Source organism: Elaeis guineensis, chromosome 4 (genome assembly GCF_000442705.2).
Source record: "Elaeis guineensis isolate ETL-2024a chromosome 4, EG11, whole genome shotgun sequence".
NCBI classification, from domain to species: Eukaryota; Viridiplantae; Streptophyta; class Magnoliopsida; order Arecales; family Arecaceae; genus Elaeis; species Elaeis guineensis.
The window spans coordinates 4230865-4249582 of NC_025996.2; the positions used below are offsets into that span (position 1 = coordinate 4230865).

The 18718-nt window shown below is 36.2% G+C and overlaps 1 non-coding gene and 1 pseudogene across 1 annotated transcript; both read left to right on the plus strand.

Moving 5' to 3' along the window:
* Positions 1-1309: 1309 nt before the first annotated feature.
* LOC140857690 (small nucleolar RNA R71) lies at positions 1310-1415 on the plus strand. Its single transcript, XR_012141182.1, has one exon. It is a non-coding gene; the product is annotated as a small nucleolar RNA R71 (small nucleolar RNA).
* Positions 1416-15778: 14363 nt separating this feature from the next.
* LOC114914122 (uncharacterized) lies at positions 15779-16359 on the plus strand (annotated as a pseudogene).
* Positions 16360-18718: the final 2359 nt, after the last annotated feature.

The window sequence follows — 18718 nt, forward strand, 5'->3', positions numbered from 1 at the left end:
CCTATAACACAGGAAATGATGGGGGCTCCTGGGTCTTTAAGCTTTGGAGGAGTGGCATGCTGGACGACAGAACTAGCCTGTTCAGTGAGACGTACTTTCTTTGGGATTTGTGATCTAGATTTACGTTTTTGGGTACACAAATCCTTCAAAAATTTGGCATAAGCAGGGACCTGTTTGATTGCGTCTAGAAGGGGAAGATTAATTTGGACTTGCTTAAACAATTCCAACATCTCATCGAGTTTTCCTCCCTTCTTATCTGCAGGAATAGGGGCTTTCAGGGCATCCGGAAATGGGGCTTTAGGCAAGTAAGATGATTCCGGTGCAGTTGGTTCCTTCTCTATTTTCAGATCCTCCTTATTCTTGGGTGATTTGGATTCGGTTAGAGGTTTAGGGTCAGTCTCATTGGTTTTACTAGTGTGTTCAATGACCTTCCCACTTCTCAGAGTCATGATTGATTTGGCATGTTCAGAAAAAGCTTCTGGGGTATTATAACTCTCAATCACAAATTGCCCTCTTGGGTTGCTCTCGGGTTGGCTAGGTAATTTTTCTTCTTTCCTCCTACTGAATGCAGTCGCTAGTTGACCTATTTGGGTCTCTAGCTTAGCAATGGATTGTGTGTGGGAGTTAAGGATCTGAGTGTTGACTTCTAATCTTTCTAGTGTTTTCAGGACTTTTTCCTCAAAAGCTGAGCTGTGACCAGTAGTAGACGGTTGAGGAACATTTTGGAGTTGATGGTATGGTCCATGCCTATATGTTGGGTCTTGATATTGAGGTCGAGGTGTGGCAGGACCAACCACTGGTTGTGGTCTCCAGGAAAAATTTGGATGGTTTCTCCAGCCGGGGTTATAAGTGTTCGAATATGGATCGTTTCCTGGTCTGCGAGCTTGTTGGACTTGCTGAACCTGTTCGTGCACAAACTCAGGAAATTGGGGTGCGGCTGGGCATTCACTAACAAAATGGTTTGGACTTGCACACAATGCACAAACTTCTTGGATTGGATTAGGTGGAATCGGAGATTGTCCAGTGTTTAGAAGACGATCTAATTTTTGGGACAGTTCATTTACTTTTTGATGGATATCTATGGCATTTTCTACTTCATATATTCCACCTCTTTTTGAGTTTAACATGGGTTTATCTCTAATGGAGGCAGACATATGATGTAATGAATTTTCACTTAAAATTTCAAACAGTTGCCATGCCTCATCCTCACTTTTCAGCATAAATGTCCCACCGCATGATGCATCGACCATTTGTCGATGTCTTTCAGAGAGTCCATCATAAAAACATTGGATTAACTGCCACTTGGGTACAGCATGGTGGGGACATTTTCTAATAAGATCCTTTAATCTTTCCCATGTTTCATGAAACATTTCTCCATCTAATTGGGAAAAACTAGTTATGGCTTTCCTTATTTGATTTGTTTTTCCTATGGGAAAATATTTCTTGAGAAACTCTCCTTGTAGCTGGTCCCAGGTTGATATAGTCATGGAATCCAAAGTATGTAGCCAGTATTTGGCTTTATCCTTAAGTGAAAAAGGAAATAATTTCAACCTAAGAGCATCATCGGAGAAGTTGTGAATTTTGACAGTTGAGCATATCTCAAGAAATTCTTCAAGATGTTTATAAGGGTCTTCATTACTAAGTCCATAAAATGAAGGTAACATTTGGATTATACTGGACTTAATTTCATATTGAGTGGCCTCCACTGGGGGTACTTGAATACAAGGAGAGTAGGTATATGTGGAAGGAGTAAAGTACTCCTTCAATTGCTTGGGTGGATCATTCTCCTGATTTCGGTCCATCTTTTTATGTCTGTAGGCTCTAAAGGTTCTTTCTATTTCTGGATCAAAAGGTTGGATTTCTGGTCGTAACGATCTACGGCCAAGCATACACCTTACAATTATACTGTAGAGCACACACAGAATTTTTTTTTTTTTTTTTTTAAATATATATTTTTATAATAAAGTGAGAAAAGAATGAAGAAAATCTAAAGAGAAGAACCTAAGAACCTTAAATCTATGAAAAGGGAGAAATTAATTAATGTTTAGATGTTAATTGCAATCAACTTAAACAATCATAGACTCTCTATCCTAAGGTTAACTTAGATCTAGACAGCTCCTAACTTTCAAGATTGCTTTTGAGCACTCCAAGCTCAAGACTGACTAACTGACTCGGCCAGGTAAGCATAAGATGTGGGAGGTTCCCTGCTCGTTGCTTTCCTTAGACACCAACTAAGTTGGCCAGGTCAGTCAACGGAACCAATTGAAAACCACTTTCTTTAACCACTTGCCTTAGACACCGAGCAATTAACCAATCCGCACTCGGTTCAACTCTAGAGCTTTCTTATCCTATTGAGCTCGAAATTCCTAGGGTTGACGTCTAGTTGATTTTAAATTAAGGTCTAGGTTATGCAAATGCAAGGGAGTGATTTGTGGGCCAAGGAAGGGTGATCAAATCCCCACCTTATCTGGTTAATGGGTTATTGCCCTTAAGATCAATTATGGAGATGCAATGCAAGGAAACAAGGTGTCCAATCAGGTTAGAAATTTTTATATTTGAGGTTACGCTATTTTAGTTAAGTGTTATGAAATGTCAGTAGTTTTTTTTTTATATATAATTTTATCTTTTTATATATATATATATATATTTTTTTTAATTTTAATTTTTTTTTAGTTTTGCAAGAAAATAAATTTAAGTGATTAAGTCTAAAAAGCAATAAATTACTGGGCTATGAAAAGTAGCAAATTATTCTAAGCAGCAAAATTCTAAATAGTAAATTAGTTATGCAAGGTAATTCTGTAATTATGCAAATAAGATTATTTAGCTAGAAAGCACTGAAAAGAAAAAAAAAATTTAAAACGAGAAATAAAAACTGAAAAGTATTATTATTATTTTTTTTAAAAAAAAAAATTAAAAAAAATTTTTTTTTTTTCCAATTTTTTTTTTTTTTAAATTCAACCGTGCCAAGATCCCCGGCAACGGCGCCAAAATTTGATGCGTAGTCATTGATAGCACCAAAAGTAACTCTACTCACTACGTAGGTAGGATGAGTCGAGATCGTATCCTCAGGGATCTTGGGCTAAATTGAAATTGCAAGGTAAAAGAAAGAAGCGTTGTTTTTGATTTAGAAAATAAATTATCGTAAAATTGAGGTAATTAAAAAATAAAAAGAGCTCGGGAGTTTTGAATTAATTTGCACTAGCAGAGTTGTATCTCTTTTTTAACTAAATAGATGTGATTAATCTTAGGAAAAATACCTGTCTTTCCTCGGCACGCTCCGTACCCGTAGATCACGGCGCGTCTCCGGAAAGACTAGGTACACAACTCTTCTTTCCTCGACACGCCCCGTATCCGTAGATCACGACGCGTCTCCGAAAAGACTAGGTACACAACTCTTCTTTCCTCGGCACGCCCCGTATCCGTAGATCACGACGCGTCTCCGGAAAGTAAAAGTTGTTCCTAATATTAATCTAACAAGAAAGCATAAATAAAAGCATATGATAGGGAGCAAATAAAGAACTCATGACAATTTAAATAAAAAGCATAATCTTTATTGCATATAAAGAAATACAGGAAAGTTTAGAACAATAAACCATCTCTGTGTCGTTACAAAATTTCTTCAAAATTTGATGCGTAGTCGTTGATAGCACCAAAAGTAACTCTACTCACTACGTAGGTAGGATGAGTCGAGATCGTATCCTCAGGGATCTTGGGCTAAATTGAAATTGCAAGGTAAAAGAAAGAAGCGTTGTTTTTGATTTAGAAAATAAATTATCGTAAAATTGAGGTAATTAAAAAATAAAAAGAGCTCGGGAGTTTTGAATTAATTTGCACTAGCAGAGTTGTATCTCTTTTTTAACTAAATAGATGTGATTAATCTTAGGAAAAATACCTGTCTTTCCTCGGCACGCTCCGTACCCGTAGATCACGGCGCGTCTCCGGAAAGACTAGGTACACAACTCTTCTTTCCTCGGCATGCCCCGTATCCGTAGATCACGACGCGTCTCCGGAAAGACTAGGTACACAACTCTTCTTTCCTCGGCACGCCCCGTATCCGTAGATCACGACGCGTCTCCGGAAAGTAAAAGTTGTTCCTAATATTAATCTAACAAGAAAGCATAAATAAAAGCATATGATAGGGAGCAAATAAAGAACTCATGACAATTTAAATAAAAAGCATAATCTTTATTGCATATAAAGAAATACAGGAAAGTTTAGAACAATAAACCATCTCTGTGTCGTTACAAAATTTCTTCTCCACTCCCGAGACTGCTAGCCTAGCTGCTCATGAAGTAGTCCCTTTCTATTCCTCTATGCAAGGCTTTAGAAGAATTTCTGGGCTCCCCCTTCAATGAGAGTACAAAAGTCTTTTTATAGGTGTTAGGAGGGGGAAGTTTTACATGATTTTTCGATGTGGGACTAAAAAAATACAAATCTTTCAAAACATTTCTAAATATTATTTTTTTCCTTATTTTGAACTTGTCTGCAGTGCGCCCACACCCGCGAGATGCTGCACCCGTGCCCGCATCAGCGCCCGTCCCGCATCCGCGCCCGTCCCCGCGCGTCCACGCCTGTCCCCGCAAGTCCAAGCCGCGTCCCGCGCGTCCACGCCGCGTCCCGCGCGCGGGTGTTCACGCGCCAAAGAATTTAAAGCATTTGAATCACGTGAAACCGCCCAGATCAAATTCACGTGAATCCCTTTTTCTTATATTCCAAAAAGAAACAAAAGTTCCATCATAATGACATCTATATCTTTTTTGGATTCCTTGCATAGTATCTTCATTTTCTATAATACCGGATGCGTCTTTCTTTTATTTTAATTTTATTTTAAGTCCAATTTTCTTCAAACTTGAGTCTTTTTGATCTATGAATCGGACTCTTTGTATCGGCGATCACCTTTCCTGTAAAACATAGAAAGAAACATCAAATTCTTAATAAATAAGATAAATTAAATATAATTTTTTAATTTAAAATACTTAAATTAAGTGTTTATCACCAGGTAATTAACTTGAATTAATCTTATCAAATAAATACTTCAAGTGCAAAGAAGAAATTGGGTTCAATCATATATTGGTAAGGTTATCCTAAATCCAATTGAGACTTCATAAGCCTAATTACTTATTTCAGATCTAATTCTTTTGTTGTACGATCACATAGGTTTAATTCTATCTGGTAGTGAGATATATCATGATCTCTATCATAGTATCATTAAAACTTTTTTCAATGGATCAAAATGATTTCACTCTAACTCATCAAGAATTGTAGATTCTGAGCAATCCTAATGAGCTCTCATAATCTATTAGTGACACCTAGCAGTATATATTGGCAACCCAGTAGAATCGAAATAGAATCTCAAAGTGTAGTTCACATGTGATTTAGTTCCTCTATCGTGAGTTCTGACTAGATGGCAGATCATGGAAAAATTATCAAACCTCATCATTATTCATGTGAAAGATTCGAATAGCTCAAGTCCAATTGTGATCCTCATGAAAACTCTTTTCTATTAATCATACTGTTGTGGCTGTAGACTCTTTGACTCAGCCTCTCAAATTTTATAGGATTACTCCTCTCTATCAAGATCGATAAATTTCATTTAGATACGCACCCTACTCCTACAGTGGATCAATTGTCTTCAACATCTACTACAAGATCTCAACAAGGTCATATTTATATATCGATCAAACTCCAGCAGCCTCACTGCAAGTAATTATACCATCGCAGGTCAAAAGATGATGTACACAACTACAGCATCGAGACGATCACTGGTGATTGAATAGAAATCTAAGTAATTTCTCGTATGGTCACACTCAGTACTAGTTGTTCTTAAACAACTATCTGCACTCATCGCTTAATGTCTCTACACTGTAGATCAGAGACTCATCTATCCAAAAGAAAACGATCTGTACGTCGGTCTATCCGAATCGATCACCATCCTTATGATGATACTATGATCGAAAATATTTAAGAATTATACATGCTTCTAATTCTCAATTATTTGAGAATATATATCGAAGTATTAATTTCATAGACGATTCAAAGATACATCACATTTGAATAAAAATAAAATTTATTTTTTTATTGATCAAATCAATATTTTAAATATAAAATTATATTTTAAATTTATTACAATGTGTCAGCCGTATTGAATTTTAGGACATACATCTAGCAGTATGGGGGATAGAGATCTCGAAACGGAGCTCAGAGTTCTGTGGAGAAGTCATATTTCAATTTGTATGAAGTCCGTCTCCGAAATAAGTGCTCCTCCCTTACCTAGAGGGTCTCAAGAAAAAGATTTTATAGACGAAAGTGGGTACCACAGATTTTACAAAATAGGCATACAAAATACTTTAATAATTTAAGACAATGCTTGTTGTTAAATAAATAATTTTTTCGAGACAAATGTGTAATAAATAAACAGCTTGGTCAATAGTCAAAAACTTATACAGGTTCAGTCTCAAAAAAAAAAAAAAAAAAAAGAAAAGAAGAATCCTATAAAGGTTAAAAAATGCTGGCATTTGTTAAGTGTGCAAGAAAAGTTTAATTATTTTACCCAAAAAAAAGAGAAAAGTTTAATTATTAGGCTCAGGAACGGGATTGTATAATCCTTCATTTGCTTGAATTCAATGTTAGATTGTCCACTGCTTGCTTTGAAAACTGTGAGATGAGTGATATAGATATAGTTGGGATCATTTTAAGACTGATGCGACTGCTGATCCAATGGTGGACTCGAACCAATGAATGGGAATCCTTCCTTTCTGCAAAAGATACAAATCTCTTCCGCTAGGCCTATAAATGTTCGTTTCGTGGACAGAGATTGCATCTTTCATGCGAAAGAAAAAATTATCTTCCTTTGCATAAATCACTGTTGCATCACAGAATAGCCGTCTTAAAATCTGTACAAGCGAACGAACAAAAAAGTTTGAAATATTTTGAAATATATGTGTGGAGCATGATTCAACCGTCGAAGTTGTGAAAGAACATCAACCACTCTTTCATGCCAAAGATACATCTCAAATCCTAATTTGGTAATACCCTATTCAAATCTGAATGTTGAATTAACACTAACCTCTATGATAAAAATTATTTGGTCTATAATATGTACTCTCAATTTTTAACATTAAAATAATGATTATCAGGGCAGCCATTCTACTTTTTAAGTATAAAATAGGAAACAATACGAAAAAAATAGGGATAAACCCATATTAGTCCCTCTAGTTTAGTCTAGATCCGACTTTAATCCCTCCACTTAATCAAATCCCTTAGGTTCCTTTTCTTTTGTTAGCCCTGATGGATGGAGACTAGGATCGGCAAAATATGACCCGACCCATCGATCCGACCCACATTCGATCTATCTTAAACAAATTTGAGTATGGCTTAAAGGATTCAGGTTATAAACGGATCGATCTGTTTAACCTATTTATTAAACAGATCAGATTTGGATTTAAGTTTTTCAACATGTCCAACCTATTAAACCCGTTTGTCATGTTTATTTAAAAATATTTGGACCATGGCCCATGGGTGATAAAATTTGAACGGCTCGCATTCGACACATGAAAATTTTCAGCACCGTGCAGTTCGTGCTTTTGGCCTTTTCCTTTTTTTCTTTTGGTCTGTCGCCTTTCCTCTTCTCCTTTCCAAAAAGCCCTAGACACCGCCTCACCATCCGTCGCCTCCCTCTTCTACGCCAGCACGCCGAGGTTCATGAGTTCCTCCATGCTACCCGCTCCGTCGCTCCATCGCTTCGCCGCTCGCTCCCACCGACCGCTCGCACTAATTAGTCGCCACTAGATCGAGCGATTGAGGTCCTTTGTCTGTTCCTCCTCTCGAGGTGGTGCGCCTAAAGTGGTTGGACACCAAGGAAGAGGGTTCGGTGGTGTTCGTTTGCTTCAAGAGCTAGTGCCACTTCATGGCGGAGCAGCTCCAGGAGATGGTGATGGGGCTAGAGGCGTCAAGAAAGGCGTTCCGAGGATGCCACTAAGACGGAAGAGTGGATGCCAGAAAGGTGGGAGGAGAGAGGGGACTGGTGGTGAGAGGCTGGCCCCGTAGGTGGCGATTCTGGATCACAAGGCGGTGGGGGCCTTCCTAACCCATTGCGGATGGAACTCTGTGATGGAGGTAGTGGCTGCAGGTGTGCCGATGCTGACATGGCCGTTGGTTTTCGAGTAGTTCAACAACGAGCGGCTGGTGATGGGGGTGGGGAAAAGGGTTTGGGATGGATTTCGGAGCGCGGTGGCAAGTGTGGCGAATAGCGGCGAATGAAGGCGGTGGAGAGCATGGATGGAGGCAGAGCCGTAGAGATCGAAGATGCGGAGGTGAATCAGGTGAGCAGATTTTAAAAAAAAAAATTAAAAAGGGATTATGAAACGGGTTGGATTTTTTTTCTTTAGTGGATTATAAACAGATTAAATGGGTCGAATCGGATAATCTGTTTATTAAATAGATCAGATTCAGATTTCAATATCTAACCTATTTAAGAAGTAGATCAAATTTAGGTTTGAATATTTTTTATCCTACCCATATTTGATCCGACTCATTTATGATCCGACTCGTTTATGATCCGATCCGATCTGATTGCCACCCCTAATGGAGACTAACAAAAATAAATAAAAAATAATTATTTATAGTTGACATGACAATCTTTTAAAATTAAAAAAAATATGATATGATAAAAATGAATGCAAGTAAATAATTATGTGCTATATCATATTTTTTTATTTTAAAAAATTATTATGTCAGTTACAAATAATTATTTTTTATTTATTTCTATTAACGCCTTTCAGGGGCAATAGATGGACTTAATTGGGAATAAAAGGAAACATAAGAGATTTAATTACTATAATTAAAATTAAAAAGATTAATGTGAAATCTAAATTAAATTAGAGGGACTAATATGGGGTTTATCCATTATAGTGCTTTCCATATTGCTACTCATTTAATTAAAATTTAATTAAAATATTATATTTTTTAGATTATTTAAATAATTTTGAAAGAAAACCGATATGCAAGAATAATATTTTATTTAGGGAACTGGGACAAACAAAAAAAAAACAAATGGTCTATAATATAAACAACCTGTTATAATGGCTATTTTTTTTCCCCCTAACAGAACCGTTATTTTTTTTCCATTATAATATATTGCATGGTTAGGAAGACTCAGAACTGTTGCAATGGCGATTATAATATTGTGACAGCCGTTATTTAAACCTTGCCCAACGACCTTACCAACTCCCGAGACCGCTTCTCCAAGGTGTGCTGCCGTCGTTTTTCTGCCATAATTGTGATTGTGATAGCTCATTTCTTTTTCTCTTTTAAGGGGTTGGAGATTGTGATTGGGCATTGGACGGGTTGAACGGGCCTCGAGAGCAGGGGAAAGGGGCACCTTTTCCGAACAAAATTCAGACGCCACGGAGACAAAAAAAATAAATAAATAAAATAAAAAAATTATTATATTTTTTAAATATTAATTAAAAAATAAAAAATTAGAGATTTTTTGCTAAGAAAGTCATCATCTCATAACTAAAAACAAAATGGATGGCATCCAGGGTGACCATGATGTATTACATAGGAAAGACTGTCATGCCAACCATTGATTCACAATCTTCCGTAGATCTCACTAAATAAATGTATCATAATTTTTAGCAACTCATTGGACTGTTTATCTCCAAATACGGCTTCACTAGGCAAATCAATGATTAAGATCATTTGATTAAAATTACTAAAAAATATATTCGCCGCATCAATAAGTGAAATATTGATAGCTTCATCAATATTGATAACTTCATCAATCATTTCCACATATTTCACAAAAATATTAAGATATTTCATTATCTTCAATGCCAGTTCTATCATCTATTTAGGTTGATTATCTTCAAACAACAACTTTGTTCCTGGAGTATCATTCAGAATAGAAATCCTATAAAATAGTCTTACGAAGTTATCCTTGACTTCTCCATCATATAATTTAGCTTCCCACAGAAAATGCTTTATATATCCCGGATATTATAAAATACCACACTCTCTCCAAAATAGCCGGTGTGCCCATCTTTGTTGATAAATTTACTATCATGATGCACACCTGGACTAAGGCCATCCATTTTATATGTATACGAAGTAATAATCTCTTCTAATAGTGAAATGCATGCAACAAATTAAGTTATAATCAAATAAAAGGAAATATTTAACCCCATATGCAAAATTAGGTCTACAAAAGGAGAATACTTTGGAATCAATTTTCTTAAAATAATAAAGGCTTTAGGGCCCCATAAAAATGACAATATAGGTTTTGGCACCATTTTCAGTTAAATACCGAAACCCTATATTGATAATGCTCACAATCACTAGCAACTTGCTGTTTTTCAAGTTCGATGAGCGGTGCTAGCCAATTAAACTAATGAATAATGAAAAAAGTTAAGGGATACATGATTAAAATAAAAAAAACTACAGGAACATGAGGGATATAAGTTGATTATTTTATCTTAGTTGTTAAAATGGAGAAGGAATCCGAACGATATTTGTTGCTCGTTGACTAAAAGAAGAATAGGGACTCATCAGTCTACAATCATCGGATAGAAAGGAGCGAAATAAATAAAAAAAAGGATCTATAAACCACAGCCGAAGGATAGGTAAAAACAGTGGAAAATAGTTTAATCCACATCAATAACTTTTCTGCCACATCAGTTTCCTCTAGCGTCATATGATAGCATGTGATTACTTCCATCATGACAACTAGATAGAAGTAACAATTATGAGAGAAATTATAATATTTTGAAAGTTAAAAGATCTGATTGCAACATATTAAAGTTTATGATAAAAATAAAAATCTATAAAAAAAATAAAATTTTTAAAATAATTAATTTTTTTTTATGAGAGAAAAAAGTGGGGAAAATCTTTAGCTTATACTTTAGTATTTGTTTGGCTCCCAACATTGGTGTTAGAATAGTCCATGATGGTTGCAAGCTATATCAATCATCAATTAATAACATTTGCAAAAGAAGTTTACATCCTCTGTCATACAACTTTTTGCACGGTAGAATACGGTAACGTTATAGATGGCCGCCACATCATCATCTCAAAAATAGGCGGCTCTTATTCATTCTTGAAATACGAAAAGGCATCATTAAGATGACACAAGGTATATTGTGATGATGAACAAGAGACGTCAATATCCGAGATGGATGATATAATGACTGTCTATATGTACCATTCTCTGCAATGTAAAAATCAGATCGTAGAGAATCTAATTTCTTTTAAAAATCTTTTGCTTAGTAATTGATAGTCTCGGGTGCAATCCATCAAACCTAATTGGCATTATACCTTTAAGCTTTATAGGGGAATGAAACTGGCCATTTAATGGAAGATATTGCAGTTGACTATTCATGCATTACACTATAAAAAATTAAGTTATTAGTGACGAACAAAATACCGTCGCTAATAATATATATTAGCGACGGTATTACCAATGACCATTTTGCCATCTCTAATAAGCTTTTTATCGATGGACTTTGATAATTGATTTGTACGCCATCGCTAAAAATTTTATCGATGGCAGTAACGACGGCATCGCCGTTGCTATAAGTATTAATGATGGCTATAGCGACAAAAAATTAGTCATTGCTAATACTAACCCTAAAAGCCCCTGTCAGTTTTTGACTTTTTATTTTTGCTAATCCCGCCACTGCCCCCCTCTTCCCCTACCTCCGGTCCTCCTCTTTCTCCAACCGTCGGATCCCGCATTCCCAACCTCTGACCATCGGATGCCGCTTCTCTGAGCCGTCGGCTGTCGGATCCTACTTTTTCAAGCTCTCGACCGCCTCTCCGAGCCCCCAACCACCTCCCATCTCCTTGAGCCCCCGATCGCCTCCCCAAGCCCCTGGCCCGCCTCCCCTCGGGTGCCTCCAATTCTCCTCTTTTCCCATCATCGAATTCGGCTTCCCCGAGCCCCCGACTACCTCCTCGAGCCCCAAGCCTCCAGCCCGTCTCTCCGAGCCCTCAGGCCTCCCTGAGCCCCTAGCTCACCTCTCTCTGGCCGCCTCCCCGAGCCCCCAGCCCGCCTCCCCCTTCTTTCCCCCACCTTCCTCTTTCCTCCCCCCTTCTCTTGCCACACAGTGCCGCCTCCGTGCCACAGCATCGTCTCCATGGATTTGGTGAGTATTAGCGACAGCAACGGTGACGGCTCCATAGCAATCACAAAATATCGTTGTTTTAAATTTTTAATATTTTTAAATTAATATTTATAAGATTTAGTTAAATTAGATTTAATATTTAAATAAAAATAATAATATTTAATTAAATTTAGTTAAATTAATTTTAAATTAATAATATTTAATTAATTTAAATTAATAATATTATTAATTTTAATAATATTATTATTAATATTATTAATTTTAATAATATTATCAATATTATTAATTTTAATAGTATTATTAATAATATTATTAAAATTAATATTATTCTCGAAAGGTGGAACCACTATGAAAAACTCTCCAGCGAGAGTAGCCTTACTACCTTCGACGGCAGGATCGGTCCGAATTCGAATCGGACTTCGGACTAGGCTTGAAATAGTTCAAATCAATCTTGAGCCTAATTATAAGGTCTGTTTGAATTTTGGACCGAGCTCGGGTATATCTTTGGCTCGATCCAAGCCCGGTCTGAGCCCGATCCAAGAGTCGGCCCAATACTACTGGCCCGCATCCAATCTAAAACCAACAGTGCTTTATTCATAAAGAGGCTATGATGACTGTCTGTGCAAGATGCACCTAAAGAGTCTAAAGAGATAGAGATGATACATTTCTGTTGTTATTGTTGTTGTTGCAGGGCAAGCTTATACGGTCTATTATATCACAGGCAATTACTTGCAGTCACCTCATGGTTAAAGGTGCAGAGGAACTTGCAATGTCTTATTTACTGATGGCAGATCTAAGCCTTTTTCTTTTCCTCTTTCCCTTGTTTACTTTGTTGGTCTTTGATTTAAGTATTATTTTTATATTTTTATTTTATTTTTTAAAAAAATTTCTACTCTTAGTTTGCAGCATTCTTACCTTGTAGCCACCTCATGGTTTGGGCCCACCCAAATAGGTTCGGACCGAGGCCTAAGGTCGGGCTCGGGCCTGATTTTTCCTAAAATCATTGACCTAAGCCTAACCCGAAGCTCAAAAAGAATTTTGGAGTTGGGCTTGGGTAGGGGTGGGGTGCTCAGAGAGGCGGCCGGGGGCTCGAGGAGAGTATGATGACTGCCTATGCGAGATGTACCTCAAGAGTTTAGAGAGAGATCGATAGAGGTGATGCATTTCTGTTATTATTGTTATTGTTGTTACAGAGCAAGCTTGGATGGTCTTTTACATCGCAGACAATCACTTGCAGCTACCTTATGGTTAAAGGTACAAAGAAACTTATAATGCCTTATTTTTTGATGGCGGGTCTGAGCCGCCTTCTTTTTCTCTTTCCCTTGTTTACTTTGTTGGTCTTTGATTTAAGCACTATTTTTAAATTTTTATTTTATTTTTTAAAAAAAATTTCATTGGGTTCGGGCTTGGCTCGGGCCTCCCAGAGTCATGATACTTTAGCTGAAGCATTTGAAAGATGTGATTTCAAATTACTGTGGATAAACTATTTTCAGATAAATGTTATGAATATAAGTGTAACACACCTTTAGAGGTGGCAAGATCCAAGCATCAACTACAGCAAGCTGATTTCTAACCATGATTTCAAACTCTTTTATATACTTATCATGAGAAAACCTACAATATTTAGACTCGAGATGCATATTTGAAAGACAGAATTAAATCAAGAAACATAAAAGATTCAAACCTCCAAGATATCACGCTTCCTATCTTGAGGGCATTCGTATGTAAAGGTCAACATTTTAGTTATTTATCGCTCATTCAGCTGAGCTCGTTGTCACAACCATCACAGCAGGTAAGTCAAGTAGTATTAATAATTTTTTTATTTATTTTAAATTTTTATATTTAGAAGCTTCACATAGTTAGGCTTGAGTCGCAGGAAGAGGATCTAGGAGTCAAAAGTCAATCTTTCTATTCAATGGATGGGATGGAGGTATAAATACATCCGTATCATCAAATGAGATGTGTAGGAACAATTTGTTCGAGAATCAAAGGAGTATATTGAAATATACTCTTTCGTGTCGGTTTAAACTTAAGACGGAAGGGATGGATACAATGGGGTCAAAATTCAATTAACCATCTGATAAATGGGTCAAAGATATTTATAACTCCGTATCATCAAATGAAATGTGTAAGAATAATCTGTTCGAGAATCAGAGTAGTATATTACAATATATCCCTCTGTGCTAGTTTAGGCTAGAGGCATATCAATTATAATAGTTTTTCAATTTTAATTAACTTAGTTACAGACCATTGGGTTATTGGCCAATAAAATATATCATTTTAAATCTTACATTGCACCCATAATTGTATGATTAATCTATGAATCTATTTATTTTTATTTTTAGAGATTATAGATCATATCTTTTCGAGGTCGGTGCTATCATAGTCGAAGAGAGAGCCCTCATGCAGCCAGCTCGTATAGTTCTGCAGCACACATACCATGTAGTAAACTCTAATACTTTAAATATTCTCTTTTATGCTATTTTATCTTTTATTATTTAATATAACATTCTTTATGATGTGTTGATACTCTCAAGTTCGGATGCCGTAGGGTCACCAGTGACCCCACAGTCAAATGAAGCAGTGTCCGACTCTCAGAGTCAGTGATATAGCAAAGGACCTACCCAGCTTGGAGCACCTCTGACTCGATCGGAGGATAGAGAGCTCGTCCATATTCAGAGCCGCTCATAAGTACTATATCTTTACTAAATATGTTTAAAATTTAGCTATTTTAGAGACTAATATTTATTATTCAAAATTAATTTTGCAATACATTTACAAAGCTTGGGATGCCTCATATAGTTATCGAGATCATCCAATGATTGATGTCAGAGCCGATAAATAAGTTCTCCAGTTGGCCATTGGAGGCTCGTGATGCAGCTTGGGAGATATTCCTGATAAGTTAAACATGTTTAATTTTTAAATTCACGGTAAGTTTATATTCTATTTATTAATACACAGTTGCTTCTACTTGCATGGGTACTATCGATTCGAGACTCCTTAGGATGAGGATGCTGATCGTCGGACCTTCGAAGAGGTAGCCAAGTGGAGGTTCTGGGATGGGTTGTACAGCCTTCGACAGTCCACCATAGAGCACTCCAATATCGAGTCACCATTGGACTGAAAATCTTACACAAATCATCGGATGCAGATGGATATATGGGAGGCCCTCTGTGATCAATGGAGTACTGAAAAGTACTCTGGTAAGCGGCAAAGGACACGACAGAATCGATCTATCCAGCAGCATCCGATCAAGTACATTGGCAGCTCCGTTTGCACATATGTTGTGATCGATAAATTGATAAAAATTTTATATTTAAATTTATTTCATATTGAATTGATCATATGTATATTTTAATTAATTTAATTTAATTATTTATTTATTATAGAGACCACAACTGGATCATACACCAGGGCAGCTGCAGATAGGGTTCTTAACGAATCAGACACGATCGAACATGCCACTATTTGGGATCGACTGTTTGAACTACTGTTTAGTTCGTGTTCGGTTCGGGTTCGAACGTATTCGAGGAAACTTTGTTTGAGATTGATTTAGTCAAGCTCATTATGTTCGAATTAAGCTTGAGTTTGACTCGTCTAGAGTAATATGAAAAATAAATATTTGAAAAAAATAAAAAAAAATAAAGAAGAAAACCATGCTGACTCTGTGCAAGATGACCGTCCATACCTTGCTGGACTTTTTCGACCACTCCATCGAACATCAGAATCCTCCTTACCACTACTAGAATATCCCCTCCTCCGATGCCGACGGCCTGTGCCTCCTCATCGGAGACACCTTCAAGCCGTCAAACATCATCGAGTCCTCCGCTATTGGTCCTGCAGGGAAGCCACCGCACCAGACCGACCTTAGCACCCACGGCCTCCACGACCTCGACCACAACAACCTCCACCTCTACATCGAAAACCTCGGCTCCGAGAGCTGCGATGATGACAGGATCGCGATCGAAGAGATCGGGGGCGGATGTTGGAGGAGGATGATCGAAGACTGAAGGTGTGGCCATGGGGGAGGAGGAGGAGGCCATAGCGGTGGAGGGCGGAGGCAAAGTTCCCACCGCCACTGCCATGGCTGGTGGGGTGGGATGGATGGCGGAGCCGGTTCATGCATATGGTGCGGGAGGACGGTCGAATCGTGCTCATGGAGGTCCAGATCGAGCAGTCGGAGGTCCTCTGTGCCTCTCAATGCGAAGAGAGGTGGAGAGGTCGAGGAATGAAATGAAATGAAAAGAGGCCGCTGAGGGTTAGGATTTGAGTGTAAGAGAATATATATAGGCTAGGATTAATTGATCAATTGATCACCACCGTCGGATCATTGATCCAACAGTGATAAACAAGGTCTTCTTCAGCCACTGGATCAATGATCTGACGATGATTATTAAGGCTTATGTATATAATACTACAATGTATAATATACATTATATATACTAAAAAAATATACTAAAAAATTTATAAAAAATAAATATATTAGTATAATATGTATATAAATATATATAAAATATATAATATATGTATTTATTTTATCAAGTTTTTATCGATCCAAACACAATCGAATAAAGGCTTGTGACTACTTAGATATAGGAGCCCACACACCAATCTAAGAGGATTGGTTACTACTTAGATCCTAAATCTCGATAGATCACGGTAACAATTTAAAATATTATTTATTAAATTTTTATATATACTAATATGTATGCATTAATGAATTTCTAAACTATATAGGCAGATTTGTGGAGTATCTCATATCACGATACGATGAGGACCCATCCTCTCAGCCCCTCCTTGATCTCGAAAGATAGCTCAGGGCCATTGGAGAGATGAGTAGGAGCCGGATCATAGGATTCGGTCATAGCTTCGATCCTCCAACAGCTTGATACTCTTCGATGTCCTCCTCTCAGGTCTCCACGATCCAAATATGGGGTGACATACATGTAGAGGAGGTCGTGTGGAGGCTTTGGAGCCAGCGAACTCAGAGCTTTCAAGGCACCATCCTTGATACAATTTTTGAGATTCTTCGAGACCCACATCTGTGCGATCAGTTGGGCTCATTATCATAGCCATCACAACAGATAAGTCTAGCTATAATTTTATTTACTTATTTTAAATTTTTATATTTAGAAGCTTCACATGTTTAGGCATGAGTCCGAGAAAGAGACTTAGGGGGTAAACATTCAATCTAACTATCCAATCGATGGACCGGAGGTGTTTATAGCTCCATATCATCAAATAAAATATATAGAAATAATCTATTTGAGAATTGAATAAGTATATCGAAATATACATCTCTATATCGATATATACACTTTCATATCGAAATTTATTAATAATATTTTATTCTTCTTCGTTACAGAATGCTGGAACATCTGGCTCTCATCGACCAACTACTAGAAATGACGTACAAAAGCATGAGGAGGATGAGGAGGATCTCACATGATTTTTTTTTAGATATGTATATAATTTTGATACTTGTAAAGCAGTATAAATTTATAAAATTATATAATTTATATTTTTAATATAATATAATTAATTTTATTTTTATGATTATGGTAAATAATTATTATTTTATTTATAATAGATTTTAAAAAATATTGTTGCTTATTATTGTAATTAAAATAGATTTTAAAATATTTTATTATAATTTTTTATAAAAAATTAAAAAACTATTAGGGACGACATTAACAACGACAGTGCCATCGCTAATAATTTTTAAAATTTTAATTAATAAAAAAAAATTAAATTATTAGCGATAATTTTTTTGTGGCTAATACCGTCGCTAATTACTGTTATTAGTGATCGGAGGTTTTGCCGTCGCTAATAATGATAATTAGCGACGGCATTATTTTTGATATTAATGATGGTAATTAATCATCATTAATAGTTTATGTTTTTATGATGTTAGCAAATAAAAATATCACTATTTCTAATAATTAACGACGGTATTATTTTTGATATTAATGATGGTAATTAATCATCATTAATAGTTTATGTTTTTATGATGTTAGCAAATAAAAATATCAGTATTTCTAATAATTAACGACGGTATTATTTTTGATATTAATGATGGTAATTAATCATCATTAATAGTTTATGTTTTTATGATGTTAGCAAATAAAAATATCAGCATTTCTAATAATGAGACTTTTTTATCAAAAAAAAAAAGAAAAAAAATCCAATGAAACCATCAAAAAAAATATGAAGACTTTGCTGGTCGGCGCTCAAAAGAAATTCATATTCATTCATCTAAATAAATTCGCTCATAAATTTCTAATTCTATGCAGCATTAGTTGGTTGCTGTAAAACTTTTTTCAAAAAAAAAATGTCGAGAAATAATTAGAGATTATTTAATAAAGAGGTCTAGATTGACTCATTTATTGTATAGAATTATTTATGTTAAATCCGTATAAATTTAAAATGAGGTTGTTGATGGGTCAGCTCGTTGGATGAGATCATAAATTGCCATATCGCATCTTATTAAATGATAGTCTATGAGTGACGTGGATCCTCTACAATATACCATATGATACGATATACAATAAATATATACTGATTATTATATGATAGATGATGCACACGATTACATA